This window comes from Chrysemys picta, chromosome 9 (assembly GCF_011386835.1).
Source record: "Chrysemys picta bellii isolate R12L10 chromosome 9, ASM1138683v2, whole genome shotgun sequence".
Lineage (NCBI taxonomy): Eukaryota > Metazoa > Chordata > Testudines > Emydidae > Chrysemys > Chrysemys picta.
In genome coordinates, this window is record NC_088799.1 from 92350797 (window position 1) to 92372679 (window position 21883).

General features: G+C 43.4%; 1 long non-coding RNA gene across 1 annotated transcript in view; it reads left to right on the top strand.

Moving 5' to 3' along the window:
* Positions 1 to 2637: 2637 nt before the first annotated feature.
* Positions 2638 to 21883, top strand: part of LOC135973602 (uncharacterized) — a 32026-nt gene continuing 12780 nt past the window's right edge. Inside the window, exons 1-3 of the long non-coding RNA XR_010590511.1 lie at positions 2638 to 3060; positions 13497 to 13601; positions 14163 to 14211. This is a non-coding gene — a long non-coding RNA (uncharacterized LOC135973602). The remainder of the gene's footprint in view (positions 3061 to 13496; positions 13602 to 14162; positions 14212 to 21883) is intronic.

The following is a 21883-nucleotide window of genomic DNA, read 5'->3' on the forward strand; positions in this document are numbered from 1 at the left end:
TTAAATGGTTTACATGAATGCAGTTATTTATCTTGGAAACAGGTTGGCATGCATATTAATGAGACCCAGGTGTTAATGCCATGCTGTTTCCTTTCCAACTAAGAATCTTTACATTAACTTAAAGGATTTTTTTTTAACAAGTATTTCTTCTAAGACAATGTTTTGTGCAGCATCATGTTTGTTTATCATGGCTTCTGATTTTCTCTTCTTTCCCCTCCACCAAATTTTCTCCTGTCCCCCCCCCCCTTTCTTTTCTTTCAGATAAGGCAGCAATACTAAATTCTCCTGTTACTTCCAGTGTTCCTGTGTCCTTTAACAATTCTGGCTACTGTGATATCCCATGCAAGGTCACTTTTTTTTATTTACTGTCTCTTGGCTCTTCCTTCCCCAAGAGGGAATCAACCCAAGGAGTTTCTCTGTTACTGGAAACCTAATTAACTAGCTGTTGGAATGAGGGCTGGGAGCACCCAGAGAGGATTTCTGGTTCCCATGAAATGATTAAAATGGGGGCATTTTGAATCTTTAGAGGCAGCATGACCTAATGGCTAGAGCACTGAACTGGGAGTCAGGAAACCTGGGTTTTATTCTTGGCTCTGCTGCTGACCTGATGGGCAAGTCACGTCACCTTTCCCTATATCACTTCCAGGAGCGGCATGGTGCAGAGGGAGGGAGGCAGTGTGGTCAAGGAGTCCCCTTAGCCCTGCTGCACTGCCAGCCGGGACCTGGGGGCAGGTTGTCAGATGAGATTTGTCCTGCATTTTGTCCCACCGCACTGTTTGTTTCATGGTAAATCCACCTCTGGCTTAGAGATCAAAATAGAGGATAGAAGTTGTGTGTGGGGGTTAATACAAATAACTGGTTCATAAAGCTCTGATCCCATTAAACAAAGGGTCAAATAAACCAGTGACGGACTAAGGTGGGAATTAATGTGTTGTCTCGAAACTGGAAGCCTTTCTGGAAAATATGCTTTAGCCAAACACAGTTATTGGCTCAATGCTTTATTTAGGCATCTGGGCCAAGATATTGCAGTCCTGATCAAAAGCCTATTGAACTCAATGGGAAGACTATCAATAATTTCAATGAGCTTTGGATCAGTCCCATAGTCCCTGGTCCTGCTCCATTTGCACAGAGCTCATGACAGAACTGGGGCCTAACCCTGCAATTCTCACACAGGCAATCTTGGATTGATGTCACTGGGAGTTTTACTTCAGCCCTTTTTACTCGCTCAGACTTTGATATATGGGGATCACCATTAAAAAGTTAGCATCTGCAGGGAGTTACCACACGGTGACATCTGAGATAGCAGCTTTCTTTATACTTAGAGTAGGGGATTTCTGCTGTAGAGTGGAGGAGGAGTGTTACAGCTACATCTAGCCCATGGCTTATGTTCCAGTGCAGATGGGCTTAGTGTACATCTGGTGGGAGGGGGGATTTAAAAATAAAAGCATCTATTTTTGTCAACATTTTGAAAAATGTGAGCAGCTCTCATTGACTGTCCTTTCATTTGAGATGCTGTAGGGTGACCAGGTAGCAAGAGTGAAATATCAGGACACATTGGGCGAGCGTGTGTGTGTGTGAGAGACAGACAGACACAGGTCCACCTGGCCCTGTGCTACCAGCGTGCTCCTTCCTGTTGGGGGTGGGCCCATGCTGTGCCACAAAGCTCCCCTGCCCAGCACCCCCTGGATTCACTATGCCCAGAGCCCTCCTACAACCCTTCCACCACAATGCACAGTGCTGTGCACACACACCCCGCCCAGAGCCCCCCTGCCCACAGCCCCACCACAGCTGCCTAGCACCCCCTACAGAACCCCCCACTCGCTACTTTCCCAATACACACAGATTTCTCCTCCCTCCCTTCCTTCCTCCCTCCCAGTGCCCTTCCCCACAGCCCCACCACCACAACTACACAATGCCCCACACAGACCCATATCACTGTAAGATGCTGGCACATTTGAGGTGATACAGAGAGAGCATTTGCTCTGTTCTTCCCATTTAGAAAAAAAAATATGGTTTGAGATTCCCCTTCATTATGGGCCATTGGATAGGGAAGCCAGTGGGGGAGGGGTAGCCAAATAGAAATATTTCATACATTGTCCTTGGTTTAGTAAAATGCCAAAAGCACAATGCCCAACGTTGAGTTTTTTTTTTCAGTAAGAAGCCTGCTATTAATTAGAATTGCAATTGTTCTGCTTGATCAAGTTAAACCCAAAGAAATGATTAGGACTTCCCATGTGAGCGTGGTCTTCAGGACTGGGTCTACTATATATAACCAGGGGGAACTGCAGCAAGATATCTAGTACAAAAGTCCTTTCCTGAAACTCCTCTTCATTTGTCCATTAAGCTAATGAAGCCTTGCAGGATGGCTCAGGCTGTGGATGGGCAAAGCAAGAATGAAGATTGAAGCCAATTAAAATCACAGCTTTGGGGAAGGAATACGACTGGTTGAGTGAAAGTAAGTAGCATCACCATGTTTGCTCAAAGCTTTGAAAGATTAGTGGATCCGTGTTTCCCAGCTGGTGAGGATCAGGGAGCAAATAGGCCCTGTGAATGGGCTTGCGATCTTTGTAAGCCAACTGTATATGGTATAAATGTGAAAATCTGTTGAGTTCTAAATCTCTAACCGCTCTGATCTGTAGCCTGGGTGGGGCTTTCTCTTGCCACTACCCCATGAAACAGCCATTTGGTCCCTGGCTGTTGGCAAAACTGCCAGTTGTGGTGATAGTTTTCCTGATCGAGAGAGACTTGCCATTGGGAACTGGATGGAGACCTTCCAATTCATTTTGCTAAAGTCTTTTGAACAGCCATCAAGGACTGACTGTTTTTAGTCACTATGGAGCTGGGCGGGAGAAAATGGGCTTTCAAGCATAATTCTAGATTGCAAGACGCTATAGCCATCCAGGAGGATTGTAACATTTGACTGTTTTAAATCTTCCCTCCTATCTTACAGAGTGAAGATATTTTTGTTGTTTTTCCAGCTTGTGGTAGGAAAGTTCATGGGCTGCTGGTAAGACTGAAAACTTCTAGAGTGAAAAGTAATCTTTATGGATATGTTCTAAGGTAAGTTTGCAATATTATGTGGCTGACACAGTGACAAACTGTGTCAAGTGCTGCTAATGAGTCCTCTTGTAGTCTAGTCTGTGTAGACCACAAGAGTCCCGAAACACCAGAGTTCACACAGCTGCTTCTGTCATAATGATGAAGCAGCTGTCAATCCTCAAACAATGATGTTACCTGTAGCTCAGACTGGGACTAGTTGACAGCATGTACTGTTTTTTGTTTTAATCTAGTAAGCTAAAACATTACATTTCTCCGTGCCCTGCTCTGTTGCTTCATGTTTTTCTTTTTTGGGTGTATCTTTGACGTTACTCTAACAATATTCAGCTGTCAACTGCACACTTGATTTAGAGGGACAGCAGGGACTGATGAAGGTAGAACCAAACTGCAAAGCCATCTCAAGAGATTCCAGCGGGGGCTGCCAGGGTGGTTTAATGCCCTACAATCAGCAAGAGAAAATTAAATAGCACAAAGTGAGGGGAACACAACCAAGCAAGCTGACTTGCTGCATTCATGTGAATTTCTTTTCAGCTGTTCTTTTCTGTTCTGTCCCAATAGCCCTTTTCAGATGTTCTCGGGCACTGTAGATTCAAAAGGGAAGGTGAAGAATCAGGAGGGAATGGTTGGGGGAAGGTGATGTTCTAGGAGATGATCACTGTGTTAAGAAGAGGTCTACCATATGAAAAAGCCCAAGAAGCTTTAGCCCTGGCAAATACTTTCTGATTGTTTCCTGATTCATGCTCAGTGCATTCTAATCATTTTTGTAAGGGAAACAAGTGCCGTGAACATCAACATGTGCAGTAGAAGGGAATTGCTCTGTATAGTTTACAAAACAGGTCTGACCTGACGTATTCATCTAACGCCATAACCAGATATTCTAGGCGGGGCTGGTAGCGCTGCCTATTAAGGTTGCCCAACACTTCCCATGATAAGACCCTGTTTTCAGTTGTTTATAACGTTGCCAAACTTTAATGGTTTGGGCAGTAATTTTCCATGCCAGGTGTTTGTCTGAGGTTGAAGTATTTATGAAAATTCACAGCCCTGATTCATACCCAGAGTAGGTCCCTCCTGTGCACTGAATGAGGGGGGGCCTGTGGAAAAAACAGTATGCACCAGGCAACTTTTTTAATTCTGGCATTTCCTAAATTTGGAGTGCTTGACTTTGCAACACTGCTAAATGTTCTTTTAGTGTTTGTGTGTGAGCTGAATGCAGCCTTTTTGTGACTCCATTGACGTCCCCCAGGATGAAGTTGGCCCATTGATCCTGGAGATATGTGGAGATGCGCTTTTGCGGTGCTGCTTTGGCAATTTCTGATGCTGAACTGGAGCACTGTTGGGACTGCCACATCCAAAATGCTGGAGGGATGGACTCCGGCTGTTCTTCTAAATAGACCGTATTGTCCCCAGTCTGCAGACTCCCCTTCACAGAATATCATTTCTTGGTGTTAAAACCTGACTTAATCCACCGTTTTTAAAAGCCAACAAATGAACTAAATAAAGTATACGTCTGTTAGTCTATAAGGTGCCACAGGACTCTTTGCTGCTTCTAAATGCATGTGAGTGCCCACTTTGCGGGGTCTGGGAGGTTTCTGTGGGAGTGCCAGGGTAGGGTGAGGTGGTTGTGATAATTGCTGATCTTAAATGACAGCCTGATTGCTCTAGGGAACGCTTATATGGTTTGCCAGTTAATGCCATCCAGACTTGCTCTGTGGTTCTCCAGGGTTGGTTGTGCATATATTCAAATGAGCACTTGCAGAGTGGTTTTATTTAATTTATTTTCAGATTCTGATACACTAGTTTGGCAGATGTGAAAGGATCTGCCAGCTGTCCTGCCCTGTTAGCAGGAGCTGAAATTTTGCAGGGAGCTGCTGGTGAATTCCTGCTGACTCACTGGAGCATGTGGGGCTCATTAGACTCCATGCTGAATACAGGGAAGTTGGGGGTAGCTCTTGCAGGGAGGAATTTAAGATCTGGAACAGGCAGGCCCTACAGTAGTGTTCTAGGGAGAAAGCTTAGGCTGGAGTTTCCCTTGTATCCTGAGTTACTTTGTTGCTAATATCAAACTCCAGGAAGGGTGCAAGGAGTGACCATATAAGGGGTGTGTGTGTAGTCTTTATCTGGAATAGAGTTTATACTGAACAATGGAAATGTGGCCATTTGGAAAGGAGATTGGGATTGATAAAACAATACAAGTATTTTGCAGTGAATAATGATAAACCTTTGCAAACATTGACTTACAAACACGCAGCAGGCACCAGTCAAGGAAATTCTGAATTGAGCTGGGCCGGAATCAAAACCTAAAATCCAGACTTGACTCCAGTTCTGTTGCTACCTTCTATCTCTATAATAAACTGAACGAAAACCTGAGATTGGGAGCCCGATTGGCTCTTTCTGACTTCTTGAATTATAGGGTTGTGTTGTACTTGGATGGAAAGCTTTTTGGAGCAGGGACCATCTTGTTTTTCTGTCTAGCACAATGGGCTCCTGAGTGCTCCCACAATACAAATAATAATAACAATGGTCGCATTTTTAACTAGGCCCTAGTAGGCTTATTCAATGGAGCCTCAAAAGGTTCCTCAAAACATGCCAAACCAGGGTTATTTTATATGCCAGATATGCCCCAATGTATGGGGTCAAGAGATGACTAAATGGGTGTGGTAGACTTGGCCAGGGATTGCTTTGCTTTAGTGCAGGGGTTCTCAAACTTCATTGCACTGCGACCCCCTTCTGACAACACAAATTACTACACGACCCCAGGACGGGGGACTGAAGCCTGAGCTGACCCAAGCCCTGCCACCCCGGGCGGGGCGGGGTGTGTGTATAAAGCCCAAGTTCCACCACCCTGGGCAGGGAGGGGGGCAAAGCCGAAGCCCTGGGTGGTGGGGCTCGAGTTTGGCTTCGGCCCTGAGCCCTAGCCCACTTTGGGGTCCTGACCCACAGCTTGAGACCCACTGCTTCAGTGGGTTTGTCAGGATGTAATGGAACTGTAACCTACCATCATGTTTTCTCGGTGTAAATTTCCCTCTAGGGCTCTTTTCTTTTTTTTTCTTTTCTTTTTTCAGCTGATGCCTCAAAAACCTGACTTTTCAAATGTGAGATCCTTGTGTCACCAATTCTAACTTGGAGGTATAATTTTACCACATACTTGTTCAATCAAGATTTGGATTTGAGAAAATATCTGAAGGCAGCTTCTTTGCTTCCCCTTTAGGCATGTTCAGTCTCTGCTCTGACTCAAATCAAAGATTTTTTTTGGGGGGGGGGGATACTGTTTCCCCCCATTACTTCTATAGTAACCTTTTCATCAGACATGAGCAACTGCGTGTCTTATGCCTAGAATTGTGTTATCCTTAGGCAACAATAAGTAGAAAAATGTGTTTCTGCCTAGGAGATCTTATCACTTATAAAATCGCTTTCAGGTTCTTCACTTCTCTTTTATCTGCCTGCTTGTCTGTGTCCTTTGCGATTGTGGATGAACTGTAGCAACATTACTTATGTAAAATGCAGAAGAGTGAATGCTGTGCATCAGAGGTGTTTAAAGGAGGGTTCTAATTCAATAGAAATCAAGCATTTCTTTTGATTAGAGCTCCCTGAACAATGAAAAATTTTTCTAAGTCTTGACATACTTAGGAAAAGGAAATGAAGATTATTTTGCAAAATGTTTATTAAAATGTTTATTTTCCATTATTAACAGAAAGGTATCACTTATCACTTTTCTATTAAGAAATATTTTGGAAAAAAAAAATTTCAATTGACTTAATCACATGCTATTTCTAGGAAGAAAGTCAAATTGGATTTTAAAAAAAACATGATTTAGGGTTTTTTTTTTTTTGTGGTGGGAGGAGGAAGGTCAGTATCGATGCCCCCCTGACAATGATTGTTTTATGAAGTTGAAGTTAAGTTAATGGAGATATCCCATCTCCTAGAACTGGAAGGGACCTTGAACGGTCATCGAGTCCAGCCCCCTGCCTTCACTAGCAGGACCAAGTACTGATTTTGCCCCAGATCCCCAAGTGGCCCCCTCAAGGATTGAACTCACAACGCTGGGTTTAGCAGGCCAATGCTCAAACCACTGAGTTATCCCTCCCCCCTCCTGATTATCTCCTTCTGGTAATCAATTTTATATGAAGATAAATATTTGACTTAAATAATCCTCCACAAAATAGATTGCCATTGGCTTAGAGCTTTATTGGCTGCAATTTCACTGGTGTAAGGTCAGAATCACATGCAGTATGTGGCAGTGTTGGTTGTGCACTGATTCTGTGTGGCACAGTCTCAACTAGTATAAATTGTGAGCTCAACTGACGTCAATGGCATCATGACAATTTATACCAGTGTAGAATGTGCCCCTGTATGTTCTGGAGAGTATCAGATGTTCCTTTGTGTTTTGGTCAGCTGGCAAGCCGCCACATTTTTCAAATAGGGAGTTGATTTACAGAAAGAAGGGGGTGAATTTATTCTTCTCCTCAGCTTTTTTGCAGAGCGTCATGCGTGAATGTGAACATCATGTCACTGATCTATTCGTGCACTGGGCTGCCTCTTAGTTTTGCAGCCTACCTCTTGAAATGTGGATCTAGTCATGTTCCAGAACTAAACTCCCCTAAAATATTTCACCAGTCCTGGCAGCGTGAGCCAGCAGAAAAGCCTTTGTTACTAAAAAGGGAGCTCCTTGGCGTACTAGTTTATAGGAATAGGATAGTATTGCTGTAAATAGTTTGTGAGCCCCTCTCATGGTGGTCTATATTTCAGAAACCAGCCAGATCAACAGTGTATACATAGGTAGGCTGTGCATGTTGTATATAATTAGTAAATATGGCTATTTGGACCCCACTGTGCCTGTGGATTATTTTGTTGTGTAAATGGCAAAAGACACAACCCTTGGCCTTCATATTCAGACCGTAGTTTTTCAGTCAAGGAAAGGAAGCTTCAGCAGATCCGGTGATGCAAATCAAACAGACAATAGGACCTAATGTATGGACGCTCTGATGTGCCTGTCTAATGCCCTTCAAATAAACACAAGTTGTTCAAGCACATGCTCAGTGGAGTTCCAGTGGGATGGAACTTGCTACTTGAGGTTTGTTTTTTGTTGTTGTTGTTGTTGCGAGAAACACATTTATTGCAGCAGAAACACTGGACAGACCCTTCCCTCCCCCCCCCAGGCTGTAGGTTCTGCCCCCTCCGGGCAACACAGGGGGGCATTTCCTGCTTTGCCAGCCCCTAGTGGGGGCAGAGCCATAGGTGTGATGGAGACGGCTGTGTTGATTTTTAGCACAAATTGTATTTTTTGCCACAGTCGGAGTTTTTTTTTTTTTTTTTTTTTTTTTTTTTAAATACACCCTTGAAATGTTCTTTTGGTTTGAAAAGTAGAGCTGTCCAGGCAGCGTGTGCTGGCAGTTTCAGCAATACTGCCTCTTTATTCCCCCACTGGCTGGTGTGACACACGGTGACGCCACATGTTTAGGCTGCATCAATAAGTCCATAGAGCAGGGATGGCCAAACTTAGTGGTCTTTGAGCCACATATGACAATGTTCAGAAGTTTGAGAACCTACCAGGGCTCAGGGCTTCAGCACCGCTCCCGCTGAAGCCCTGAGCTCTGGCAGGTGCGCCCTGCTGGGCAGAAGCCCCAAGAGTCCCCTCCCCACTGCAAGGCACAGGTTCCAAACTTCCCTAACCCCCTAGCTGGTTCAAGAGCTGCATGTGCCTCATGAGCCACAGTTTGGCCACCCCTGCTATAGAGCATTGCAAAGAAAGGATGTGATGTGACCTGTTGGTTGGAAAGTTAAAAAAAAAAAAAAAGATGTCTAGGATTTACCCAAGCGCCAGTATCTGTTAGAGCTCTCATAGCTCTGCCACTGTTGGATGTTTTTACTGGACCTGTATCAGAGGGGTAGCCGTGTTAGTCTGGATCTGTAAAAAGGGTCCTGTGGCACCTTATAGACTAATACACGTATTGGAGCATAAGTTTTCATGGGTGAATATCCATGAAGTGGGTATTCACCCACGAAAGCTTATGCTCCAATACGTCTGTTAGTCTATAACAGGGGTAGGCAACCTATGGCACGCGTGCCGAAGGCAGCACGCAAGCTGATTTTTCAGTGGCTCTCTCACTGCCCGGGTCCTGGCCACTGGTTCAGGGGCTCTGCATTTTAATTTCGTTTTAAATGAAGCTTCTTAAACATTTTAAAAACCTTATTTACTTTACATACAACAATAGTTTAGTTATATATTGTAGACTTATAGAAAGAGACCTTCTAAAAACATTAAAATGTATTACTGGCACGCAAAACCTTAGATCAGAGTGACTAAATGAAGCCTCGGCACACCACCTCTGAAAGGTTGCCAACCCCTGGTCTATAAGGTGCCACAGGACTCTTTGTCGCTTTTTACTGGACCTGTTAATTAACACTCCATTTTACACGGATCCTATAAAGGGCTTTATACCTTTAGCTGCTAATGAAATGAAAGGGAATTGAAAGCACTTGCACCTCACAGGACTGGGTTCTCTGATGCAAAACCAATGTTCAAGCCAAGGATTTCAACTAGATGCTTGGGGGAAGCAAAGCAGGAATCTTCCCTGTGGCTGTGATGTGATCGCACAGCTGCTCGGTAGTCTCACGGCTTGTCTTCATTACACGGGCACACTTCACTTAGTGCACCCCATCTATGGGCAGAGCCTTCGAATAGCAATAAATCCTCTCTGCCCCGGCCTTCCCCCGTCCCACCTGCAACATCTCCCTGCAATACGGGGAGCCCACGCAGAGCTGGGCAAAGCATGTGCTTCCCCCAAACCCTCCTCCTGGCACAGCAGAACCACAGCATTTCTGGTGCCAAGGAGCATTCTGTTCCCGTGGAGGAGGGGCAAGACTGGTAAGCAGGCACTGGGAGGTAACCCAGTTTCGATGGTGCTGTCAAGCAGATCAGGATGTTTGCAATGTCTCATGTATTGTCTGTTACAATTCCAATGCCTTCTGAGGTACATTTAGGAAAATACAGAGGTGTGCACCTGTTGGGTGCATTCTGCAGTAAGCAGTATTGGGTGGGCATCTTCCCTCACCCCAGAAACCAAGGTCTGTGGCACATGAATTATGGACCAGTCTTGTGATATGGAATCAATGAGCATCAGAAGCCTGCTGCTGCATCTTCCATTTTTCTATCCCTTCACTAAGCGTGGAGCTGTCTCATTGTCTGATAGTGACATAAAATATTGAATTGGGGATGCAGGCCTAATGGTTCCACCAGGTACTCAAAGTAGCAAAGCAGGATGATTAATGAGAACAGGTTCCAGCTCTGTCAAAAGCCATATCTACGGGGCTGAGCGGTTTCTTTCTTTTTGGAATATTGCACTCGGCAACATGCTGCCGTGCAGCCTATTGAGCAAGTGAGTAGCAGATGGAGCAATGACACATTTTACTTCTCAGCAGCAGGGACAATGTATGTGTTAGGAGATTAAAAAAAAAATTAGTTGCATGCAAAAATAAAAGCTACAGGCGAGTTCTCTCTCTGCAGTGTTGCAGATGGACAAATGGGGGAAACAAACAAACAAAAAAGCAATTGACCTAAATTGGCATTGCAAAGATCAAATGTTCATTAAGTTAATATTGAATCCATGCTATAGTAAGTACACAAGTCTCTCTACAATATGGGTCCAGCTGTTATGGTGTATGACTGTCAGAACTTTCTTTTGCTTTTTAAGATAATACCTAGTGCTTAACAAATGCCATGGCTGGATAGATAGGGAGAGCTACTGGATAGCTGTCATTTAAATCCCAGATGCTAACTTTCCTTTGGGTGGTCTCTCTGACGTCACATCCCTGGCCTTTTATAAGTAGATTCCCTTTTTCATATCTGGAGCAGATGAGCTGTTTTTAAATGAAAATTGGAGTCGGAGCTGAGATAAGAATTCCAGAATTACTGGCTCCCAGTCCTGGACTCAGACAGCTGTGCCACATCTGTGTCTCAGCTATAAATTCCCTGCTTAATCATGTGTGCTAGGGTGTTTGGAATTTGACAGTACTAACTATGAGGCTCAAGTGCCTTGATAAAAATGTTGGGCTGGATCCTGAAGTCAATACTATGGTTTGCATGGGTAAAGCCAGCTCTTACTGGCAGGGACTTACTTTGTCTGTACAGTTCTAGCACAATAAAGCCCTTATTTTGTTGGGGGTCCCTAGGCACTACCATAATATTAATAAATAGGATTTGACCCATGAAGTACGATTGTTTGTTTTTTACTAAGGCCCACTAGTAGGGGACCTGTCCATTTAATGTCTTAAATGGACAGCATGGTGTTCTCACTACCACTGTTACATTATGCTACTATTTTATCATCGGATGGCTTTTACTAGTATTTACTGAGAATTTAATGATTTATGTGCAGTGGAGAGAGCATATTGACCAGTGCATGCGGTGAGAATTGCTCTACACCAAGTCTGAGGAACATCTGTAAAAGCCAGTTTGCGCGATAACCCTATGCAACTTGGGGGTATTTTGATCAAAGGCATCAGACATTTTCCAAAGCTACACAATCTTTATTTGTTCAGTGTCTTCCCACAGTGGATGAGATCTTGTTGCTGTAATGTACCACCGGAAGACATATTAATTAGTCTATCTCGCCTCACTCGTCCTATCATGCTACAGTTCTAAGACACAAAGGTTTGTGGACCATAGCAATAGACATGTGTTGGGGGCAGTGGTGAGGCACCCTGCTCCAGTGGGAACTCAGCGAGACATTTAGCTTTAAGCTGTAAGAATGCCTCTGGATGACCCATTGGCTGCAGGGATCAAACTTGGGGCCTCTAGATGTAAAACCATAATTCTCTCCTGCTTGAGTTAAGAGTTAGCTCCATTTGGTAACCCTGTAGCAGGCTCATCAACCTTCACATGTGTCGCAGCTACCACTAAAGGGCAACAGAATGCTACACTGAGTTGGTGTGGATTGCAAAGGCATGACACTTCCCAGAGCTTCCGGGTGAGCAAGGCTGCTGCACATTTGAAGGTGTCTTGTCTAGCTCTACCTTGAACCCACATCTGAATCCAAACACTGCAGCTGGCCCCTCCTTCAGTCTGAAGATCTGATATCTGATGACTTATCAAAGGTAGAAAAGGGAGTTTTATGCCATAGGAAAGAGGAGATTCCTTGTTTTGCAATAAGACTTGCTTGATGCATTGGCTGGGCCAAAGATACCGGATCTTAAAATGTGTACATTATTCTGAACAGCAAAGCTATTGTAGGTCACTTGCAGAAGTTTCTAAATTGTATTGGTTTCAGAGGGGTAGCCGTGTTCGTCTGTATCAGCAAAAGCAACGAGGAGTCTTTGTGGCACCTTAGAGACTAACAAATGTATTCGGGCATAAGCTTTCGTGGGCTGTAAGTGGGTTATAGCCCTCGAAAGCTTATGCCCAAATACATTTGTTAGTCTCTAAGGTGCCACAAGGACTCCTCGTTGTTTTTAAATGGCATTGGTTATCAGTTTCCTCTTACTGTAGCTAGACTTCAGTGGGATACAGATTATGAAAAATAGCTCTTTATAGGCACTTTAAAAAAAATCCTATAAAACATTTCTAAAGCAGTTCTGCTATAACACACGCACATGCACAGAATATGTGATGCTGCTGTGTGGCGTGAAGCTTTCGCTGGACCAGCATGCAGTGATGTTGTAGCCATGTTGGCCACAGGCTGCCAGAGAGACAAGGTGGATGAGGTGATATCTTTTATTGGACCAACTTCTCTCACCAATAAAGGTTGGTTCAAATAAAAGATATTACCTCACCCAGCTTGTCTCTCTCCTTGGCACCAGCTCAGCGGTGCCACTCCTGAATAATGGGACCATTCCGAACTTATGCTGATCAAAACTTTACACTGCCACATCATGTATTCAGTCAGTCTTGTGCGCCTTCCCTTTCTTTGTCTGCATCTAAACCTATACATAAGTGCACATAACCAAGTGATCAATATGATGTTCAGATAGAGGAAAATTGAAAATGATTGGCTGTCACCTTGAAATGTGTGGAGAACATCTTGAGCAGAATCAATGAAGAGCAAGTTTTTATTTATTTTTGTTCATTCCTGCAAAGAGCAAAATGAGCACTTTGTTCACTCCACTGCTTTTTGGTTTAAAAAAAAATTCAACTAAAGGAAAAAGGGAGCCCATTTGACCTCATTTTTTTGGAAACCTTCAACAATGAGGGTCTCATAACAAGGTTAAGTTCAAATAATTTCAGCTCTCCTTTCTCTTTCCCACACATCAAAGAACTTCTAATGACAGCCTTAATGAGTCTCTCACTGAGATCTAGATGCAAATTTTAATATCTCGCCAATGGAACAGACAATCATGCTTCCTACTGCAAGAGGGAGGATGAGGGAAGCATTCTGATGAGTCAGTATAGCAAAAATGCAGAGTCATTTTCCTTTCTGAAAACTTGATGTGTTTTTTCCCCCCAGGAAAAGGTGAGACACCTGTTTTAACAACTTTTACACCTATCGGACAGATGTCATTTGTCTTTGAGAGCTTTTGACTGCTAACCAAAAGGGTTTCCTGGATTTAAGGTGACATCTTGTGTTTTTTGAGCTCTTCGTAGATGGGCGAGTCTGGGTTCATTATCGCGTGGTTGTATTCTAGTGCTGTTGCTGCTTCTCTTCAGATAGATGGTGGTAAGATATACACAAGGATGGAGAGGCAGACTGTCAGTGACATCGGCCTTCCTGTGACAATTCTCACAGCAATGTTCAATTGCACATCAGCTAATTTCATGAATATTGCCCATACTGGTGTCTTCTCAGCAGCTGAATATTGGACAAGTGGCTGTCCGCAAGGTCTGAGCGTCTGCTCCCTAACTGGTCCTGCCTTGTTTGTGGATTATATTGTTCCTAGCCTTTCCCTTGGCAGCGGTTTTCATCGCATGTTGGTGCGATGCGTGGCTACAATGCAGAACCTCTCTGAGATATTTTTGGAAATCCTTGTGCCTGAGTTTCGTGTCTCAGAAGGTGTCATTCACTCTGCAGGGTGGTTGTTCAGGTGGAATGCAGTGACAGTTTTTTTTTTTTTTTTTTTTTTTTTTGAGGGCTCAGTCAGTCACCATAACTAATAGTACTCCATTTTTTTTTCAGCTCTTCTGTGAGGATGAATTCCACTTGGGTGAAGGTGTTTGTTTGAATGGTGAGCACAAAACCATCTGTGTATCCAAATTTCTGTGATTAGGTCAGTGGCATGTTAATATAAATACCAAAGAGCTATGGTGCCAAGATGGATCCCGGTGGGAGCCGACTGTTCAGTAGATGAGGTCTGCCGGTCTGTTCCATTACATGTACGTGGAACTTGCGATGGTTATTCGTTAGTGCACTATTTTAGTCACTTTCAGGCCATCCTGCCAAACTATGTCATGTGCCGAGGACAAGACCACAAAGGTTGCTGCTTTTTGCACCTGCCTTGGTAGCCGGCTTCAATATGGGTTCTCATTGTGATTACCTGATTGCAAGTGCTTCATTCTGGTCTGCAACTGGATTGCTCTTTGGGGATGTAGCCCTCCAAGATGGGTATAGGTCTCTGAAACAGTACCCTTTTCAAGAGCTTATATGTTATGATAAATATACTACCATTATTTGAGAGAGAGGCGAAATGGGGTTGTTCTGTAATCTGATAAATGTTGTCCTCTTCCCAGCCTTCATATGTTGACTAATTCCATATATATCTATAGATAGATTGCAGAAAAAGTGATTTGGAGGAGAGGGTGTTTGGACTCAGGTTCACATAATAGGGTATAGATGCTGGAGCCCCAGGTTGGGACCCAGGATTCAACAATTCCTAACTTGAGGTTCCAAATGAGTGTAGATGCTCAAGCCCTAGGTTAACAAACCTGGGGTCTGTTAACTCATTCTACTAACCCTGGGCTTACAATGAAGTGTAGACATACCCATAGAGAATACTAAGACTCCTTAAGGGAACAATGGGGAGCTACCAACTGGGCAGTGCCTCTGCTTGATTCCATCCAGGCTGGTAAAGGGCATTTCTCCCAGACAAAACCTATGATTAAAGGGAATCCTAAAGCCTTAAAGATGCTAGCCTAGGGAGGAAGGGGAGCTGGGTGGACTGTTGGCAGGGGATGAGTCTCTGGCAGAGAGAAAGATACAGAAGCTGCAACAGGTCAAACTGCTTCACCCAGTCAGAGACGGCGGGATCTGGGCTGTGGGGAGCTTTCAAGGAAAGATTAAGGGGTAGGTAAAAGCCTTCTGACTTTCTTGTTTGCATGCGTTGCTCTGCATGCAGTGTACTTTTGGGTGAATAACGAATGCTTTGTTTGGAAGAAGCTGTTTTGGAGTCACTTTAGTCACAGATCCCAGGAGGGGAGGACTTTACAGGTGCCACACCCAGATGGGCCTGTCCAATGAGGGGTTCGTCCCAGAGATCCAGTCTGAGTGGCTGGAATGTGAAGTTCGGTCCTGTGAGCAAGGCACAGGCAGCCGTGCTATGGCGCGTACTTGAGAGGGAATGAGAAGGGTATAAAGTTCACCAGACATGGATTTACCCATCTACTGATGCTGTTGTGCAACAAATCACCACACTTAATGTACGGAGGCATCTCGCTGTCTCATCACTTGCAAGCCACAGCATGAAACGTAAAGGACCAGGACGTACTCTCTGAGCAGTATGTCATGTCTGAAATTCCTTTATGGGGAGAACTACCACTGAATCCAAAGAGACTTTCCTCATTCCTCCTCTAAGGGCAGCATGTCATGGCATCGTATGGGGAAGGATACCAACCGGGGGGTTAGAGTGCCTTTCATTCACATTCAGAGTAACGTTTTTAGATGCTAGTGTGTCATGAATATCCCCTGCAAAATAGACAGATGCCTTAACACTGTCATTAGCATCTCCACGATAGTTGGGCAGAATGAAGGATGAGTTTCAGCTGAACATTAATTGCAGATTAGTCAGTTTGAAGAAAAAAAAAAAAAGGAAATTGCATAATTTCTGAATCTCAATGGGTGAGGGAAAAACCCTATTTATTTGGGGGTAAATCACTTTAAACGGTTACTCCAGTAGCAGAAGTTTAGTTAATGTTATCTCTGTCTACTTAAAGAGGCCATGGGATAACACTGCTTTCAACACTCTGCTTTTATAATCTTATATATTTAGAAGACCTAGAAATCCTACCTTGTGGTAGCACTGTGATGCTGTCTGAAGCCGGCGGGAGGGGGCATGTTTGCCTGCTAGTGCTTGCTTTGAACTTCTGAGCTTATTAGCCCCCTGAATCAATATTCAACACAATTTCATTACCAGTCAAGCGCATTTGGACTTTTCATACAATGTGATTATTTCCCACCCTCTAGCTGTGAGGGAAGCTCTTAACACTGCTCCAGACTGATCAAAACACTAGCAGAGCCTTGTGATGTTTGGACATGCTAGTCAGCACCAGATTCATTAATCTTTTGGGGTTCTAACAGATGCTAAGTAAAAGCAGCTGTATGTTAAGATTTTCCTTTACTGATCAACACATAACAGTGGTTGGAGCCTGGAGGGATAACACAGAGTACATTGAGTTACGTGCCGCAAATGTATATTCAGACAGATAAAATAACTAGAAACTAAAACATAAAACTGGAGCCTGACATTATTAGTTATAATGTCTGAAGAGTATTTAACAGTTTAATTTTCTTAATGATTCTGAATGTTTGAAGGATAATTACAATTATCCAGTATAAAACCCCATCCACAGTTTAAAATACATACAGTTAACGCTTCTAATACATATTCACTGAGGATATAGAATTAAGTATTTTTATATCCAAGGTTGGAATTAATTTGTAAAAAATTCCTCAAGTAAAAAGATTTGTTAAATACTCCTGTTGCAGACTCTGCCAATTCCTTAGAAATTTCCACAGTTACCAAGAAAAATTGCATGTATTATGAGACAAGCCTAATAGATCACACAGTTAGTCACTTAAATCTGCAGGAAGCACTTTTATTAGGGTTTAATCTATATTATTAAGTACTCCTGGGGAATTACTATTAAGTTATAAATCACTGTCACTGATGGTCGGTATAAAACAATGTGTCTCGACTGTGATTTTACTGCCACCTTTAAACCTTTTAGAATAGGGAGGAAAAAAGCTTAAAATAGAGCATTTCAAACAGTGTGTGTGATAAAGGGGAAATCGTTCATGGCCAGGTTGCGTGGCTCTTCCGCAGACTGTAACTTGGGAGTGCTCAAGTTTTTTTTGCCATGGTTCATTGAGTATTGTTAAGGGTGCCTACCTTAAAGGCTATGACAGTGATCTGCCAAACACTCCCTGCGCCTTGTCAGGGTTTAACCAACAGCAAATCTGAAAGCTGTGGCTATGGTGAAGTGTGTTTTGGTGGTTAAATCCTGTTCCTGTTCACAGACTGGTTATTGCAGTACCTGGCATAGGAAAATCATTGTTACTGTGTGAGAACAGTAACGGCAGGAGAGGATTAATGTTATTCCTCAAAGACTAGGGCCTCAACAAATGGTTTGAAGATAAGATATTTGGCCACATACAATAGATTGTGTTAATTTTTTTTCAGTTTTTTTCCTTTCACCTTTATCATTTTGACCAAGTATTTTTAACTTGTAAGGGCAAGTTACATCATTGACTATATTGCAAATGTGGACCTATGTGTCTATTAATGGAGTGATGTAAGTTACCTTTGAAATTCCCATAAAGCCTAAGGGCTGAGGACTATGCTCAGTGTACCATCTTTCATTTTGATGCAATCCATTTCCTCCCAGGATCATGCACCATTCCCAGGGGGTTCTTGGATGCAGCAAAGAGCTGTTTATATTAGCACATTTATTTGTAAAGGCGCTGGTTGGTAGCCGGTTCCCTCATAGCGAAGGTTCTAAGTGCCAGGGAAGGGGGTGATTTCACTTCTGAATGTGATATGGAGCAGAATATTAGGCATTAGCTGACAGTGCACTGATGAACACAACACTCTTTGACTAATACATACCGCCATTTGGCACGTTCCCGTGAGAAGGATGCCTGCCAACAGTTGATAGCTATCAGAGGCATTTTTAATGGGGAACAGACACCTTTTGAATTCCACACAGTTCCATTGGACTCGCAGAGATCTATGGAGGGACAGAGTGGAAATGGTAAATATTTTACTGCTGTTCCATCTTAGCTAAATGCAGAAGGTTGGCTGCATGCATGCAGCAGAACAGCACTCATGTAGCATCCCAGTTATTGGGAAGGACTTACAAACCACTAGATAGCCCTGTAAAGGAGACCGCTAACTGCTTGGTGCCTCCTCATGGCTATGCGTGGCATGACCATTCTTTCTCCCCTGGGGTCTGCAGCCACTGACTGCTCTCCCTCCTGTGGCTTGGCCCTCTGGCTAGGTCACTTTCAAGTCTTCCCTTATGGGATACTCCATGAACAATAAGTAATGGGAATGAACACAAACAAGCTGAGTTAGTATGAGAGAGAGGGGGAATGACACTCACTCAGGGTATATCAGGCCATCCCTCCCCGCAGGGATGTGTCTTCAGGCAGTGGTTGTCAGGGAAGCTCGTGACTTCCTTTGGCCCTTTTCTCAGGAGTTGAGGGTCTGTTCTCTTCCCTAGCCTGCTCCCAAGTGAGCTATTCTGCCCCCCTTTTAACTTTTCTTCCAGCCTGTGTGTGTCTTGCAGGTGTGGCAGGGCAGGGCTGGCTGAGCCCAGAGCAGCTCCTTAACCTCTTGTTGGCCATGTGGGGTTTGTAGACCCCATCACAATCCTATACCAAGAGGGTGCAAACCTGGCATATTTCACCCTGTTTTGAACATTAAAAGTACTTTGGCCTTGATACTCATTTATCCTAAGGCTTTGTTTACACTGCTTTGGCAGCACAAAGAGGCCATAAAGTACAACTGCTTTAATATTGTCTTTCTATCATCACAGTGGTGTAAAAGGGCCTCAGTGTAGCTGAGAATCAGGTGCTTTCCATATGACTCAAAATCTGAACGCTGACAACATAAACAGCAGCTGCTGGATATAGTTTGTCCATAACAGGTTTCTGTTAAAGTAAATATTTCCATGGTACAGTCATGGCCAAGCAAATATCTAGGAAGAATCTAACACCAGAACCTACAGAATCCTAGAAGGCAGAAACTGAAAAGACTATTAGGTTATCTAAGACTTTTTCATTCACTCTAAAAGGAGTAGGATCAGTCCCTTAGTCCCTGCCCTTGTAGGGTTTTACTAAACCTTGTGCTTTCTTTTCTTTTTCTTTGATCTTGTTTGAAACACCCATAAACTGTCTGACAAGAAGGTAGAAATGATTCTTCCAAGTAAATAAATAAAATGAAGCTGATTCAGATTCGAAAAGTACAAAACTATGTAAAATTAAAAACAGACACAGAATTCTATATCCATTTCAATTTCAGATCCAAAGCAACACTTCTACTATTGCATCTTTCAGAAAAAAACACTTGGCGTCGCTCAATAGGGATGTAATATATTGACATCCATGGCATAGGTATTATGGAGAGCTTTGATTCATACGCCTCCCACAACTATTTTCTTGGATCTGTATTTCACTTCAGTTGTTTGATTTGGTGTCAGTGCCACAGATGGTAAAGGGTCCTGATTTTATTGCTCCTGCCTAGATAATATTACTAATGTTTCTGGGAGTGTTATAAAGCACACAAGTGAGGCATAAATCTCTAAGGTAGCCTGGCTGCTGTATAACTAGAAAATAAAGAAAGGCCTTTTGTATTTCCTACTAGGTTGAGAGGAAAAATGCTTGACCAATCAACTACTAATTATAATGATTAAAAATGACAAACTTGCTTTAACCATCTTAAATCTATTAGGCAAACTATCCCATTGCTCTTCAACAATGTAAACATGATTCAATGAAGGGGAGTAGAATACAACAACGTGGGCCTACTTATTTTGAGCAGACACGCAGATATACTGTGAACCTCACTGAATGCAATTCTAAGAACCACTCTGTCCCTACAAACCTGCTATATTTTGGGAGACCTTGATTCTATCATCCTTCCTCATCACAGGCCCAAACCTTCCAGCCTTTACTGCCATGAGTTATACTATTTGCTTGAATGGTCTCCTTCGGCAATGTATTCCATGTACGTCACAGTCTTTTAACGACACGGGAGTAGTGGCATTTTGGACCCAGTTCTGCTCTTATTTGTTTAGGTAGTAAAATAACTCACTATATGTCAACCTTTCTCCTCTGGACACCTGAGCACAAATCCTGATTCACAGCGCACAAGAGAGCATGAATTTGGCATCCCTGTTTATGGACATCACTACGCCATGCTGCAATTTGGCACACTTTGCAATCTGTGCTTAAGAAAGGCCCTGGACTGTGGGTCAGACTGAAGTGTATTGACAGAGGTGAGCTGTAGTGCACCTAACTGCCTCAAGCAACAATATTAATTCCGCTCTTTCCTCAGCACGCTCACACATTTTATAAAAAAGAACACCCTCCAATATCTTAAAGCTATGCTTGATTGCTTTTAGCTCATGCAATGTTAATTATGTTGGTTGAGTGGTTGGCATCTAAAAAATATGATCTTGTATTTTTAATAAGATTCATCCTTGTCAGTTATACGAAGCAGGGTAGGTATTCAAAGGATAATGGCAAGCTGACTTAAATTCTCATAAATTGTTGAATTCCACTGCCATCTTAGAGCTGCTTCTTAGATCCCAGTCTTGCAAGGTACTCAGCATCCTCCACGCCCATTGGCTTGAATAGATGCTGAGGGAATTGAGCCCCTCCCAAGAAATCATGTGGTCTCACAAGGTTCCATCTTGTCTGTTCAAGATCTATATGGACGAATCACCAAAGACAGATTCTATCTCCTCTGTCTCTCTCCCCAACATTGTTAGTGGTGTATAGGTGAGATTGGGACATGGAGGAGAGCTAGTTGGCTGGAGCTCAATGAGGATAAGATTGAGGTCAGGTTGGGGAAAGTGAATAGATGTTATGGTGAGGATTATATCCATCCCTTTCATTGAGGGGGCAGGTGTGCCCTATGTCATTAGAGTTTGCAGTCTGGGATTGATTCTTCCTTCAGATATACAAATATAGTGGGAGTTGCACACGTGTATTTGAAGGAAGAGCTGGGCCCTTGCATGGTAAACATATCACTGCAGAGATTTCCTCTTTAGTGCAAGTTTCCTTTTGGGCAGTGCTCTGTCCGCTTACAGAGTTACATCAATGCAAAGAGTAGAATAACTTGCTACCTGCTTCTCTGGACTGACTCTGACATGGCTTGCATCTCATTCCCTTGTGGGACTTGTTTTTTCCTTTGAGGTGTTAGGATCGCTGGCCCTGGTTTAAGTATCTGACGGTCCGTGGTGCTCGCGTCACATGAGTTGGTGGGCTCAGTTCGTTTCTTAGTGAACAGATGTTCACTTCAAAAACAAAACCGTTCACGCCATTTAGCAAATGTATTGTCAGCCTTGGAGGGATCTGAGTCTAATGGCTGGTGGCAACAGGGACTGAAGTCCCTGCAAAGCTGAGGTGAGGCTGTGTGGAGAAGTTTGCACTGCCACTGCCCAGGCTGATCAAGTAGGGAGGACTTTGTTTTCCAGCATTGTCACTCTGGGACCTTTCTTGAGCACTAAATCCTTTAAAAAAAAAATCCTTGTAAGACTGAGATGGAGACAAGCCCAGGAAATAAATTACCCAGAGTTAGACAGGCATAAACATTCTAAAAAATGACACAAGTCTGCTAAGGAGAAAATAAAAAGCCCTGTTTTTTGCAGAAGAAGGAACAAGTCCTAAGGGCCACTGATGACAAATTGAGGCTCAGCCAGCCGTAGCCCCTCAGCCTCCCAGACCTGTGCTGAGTCTCC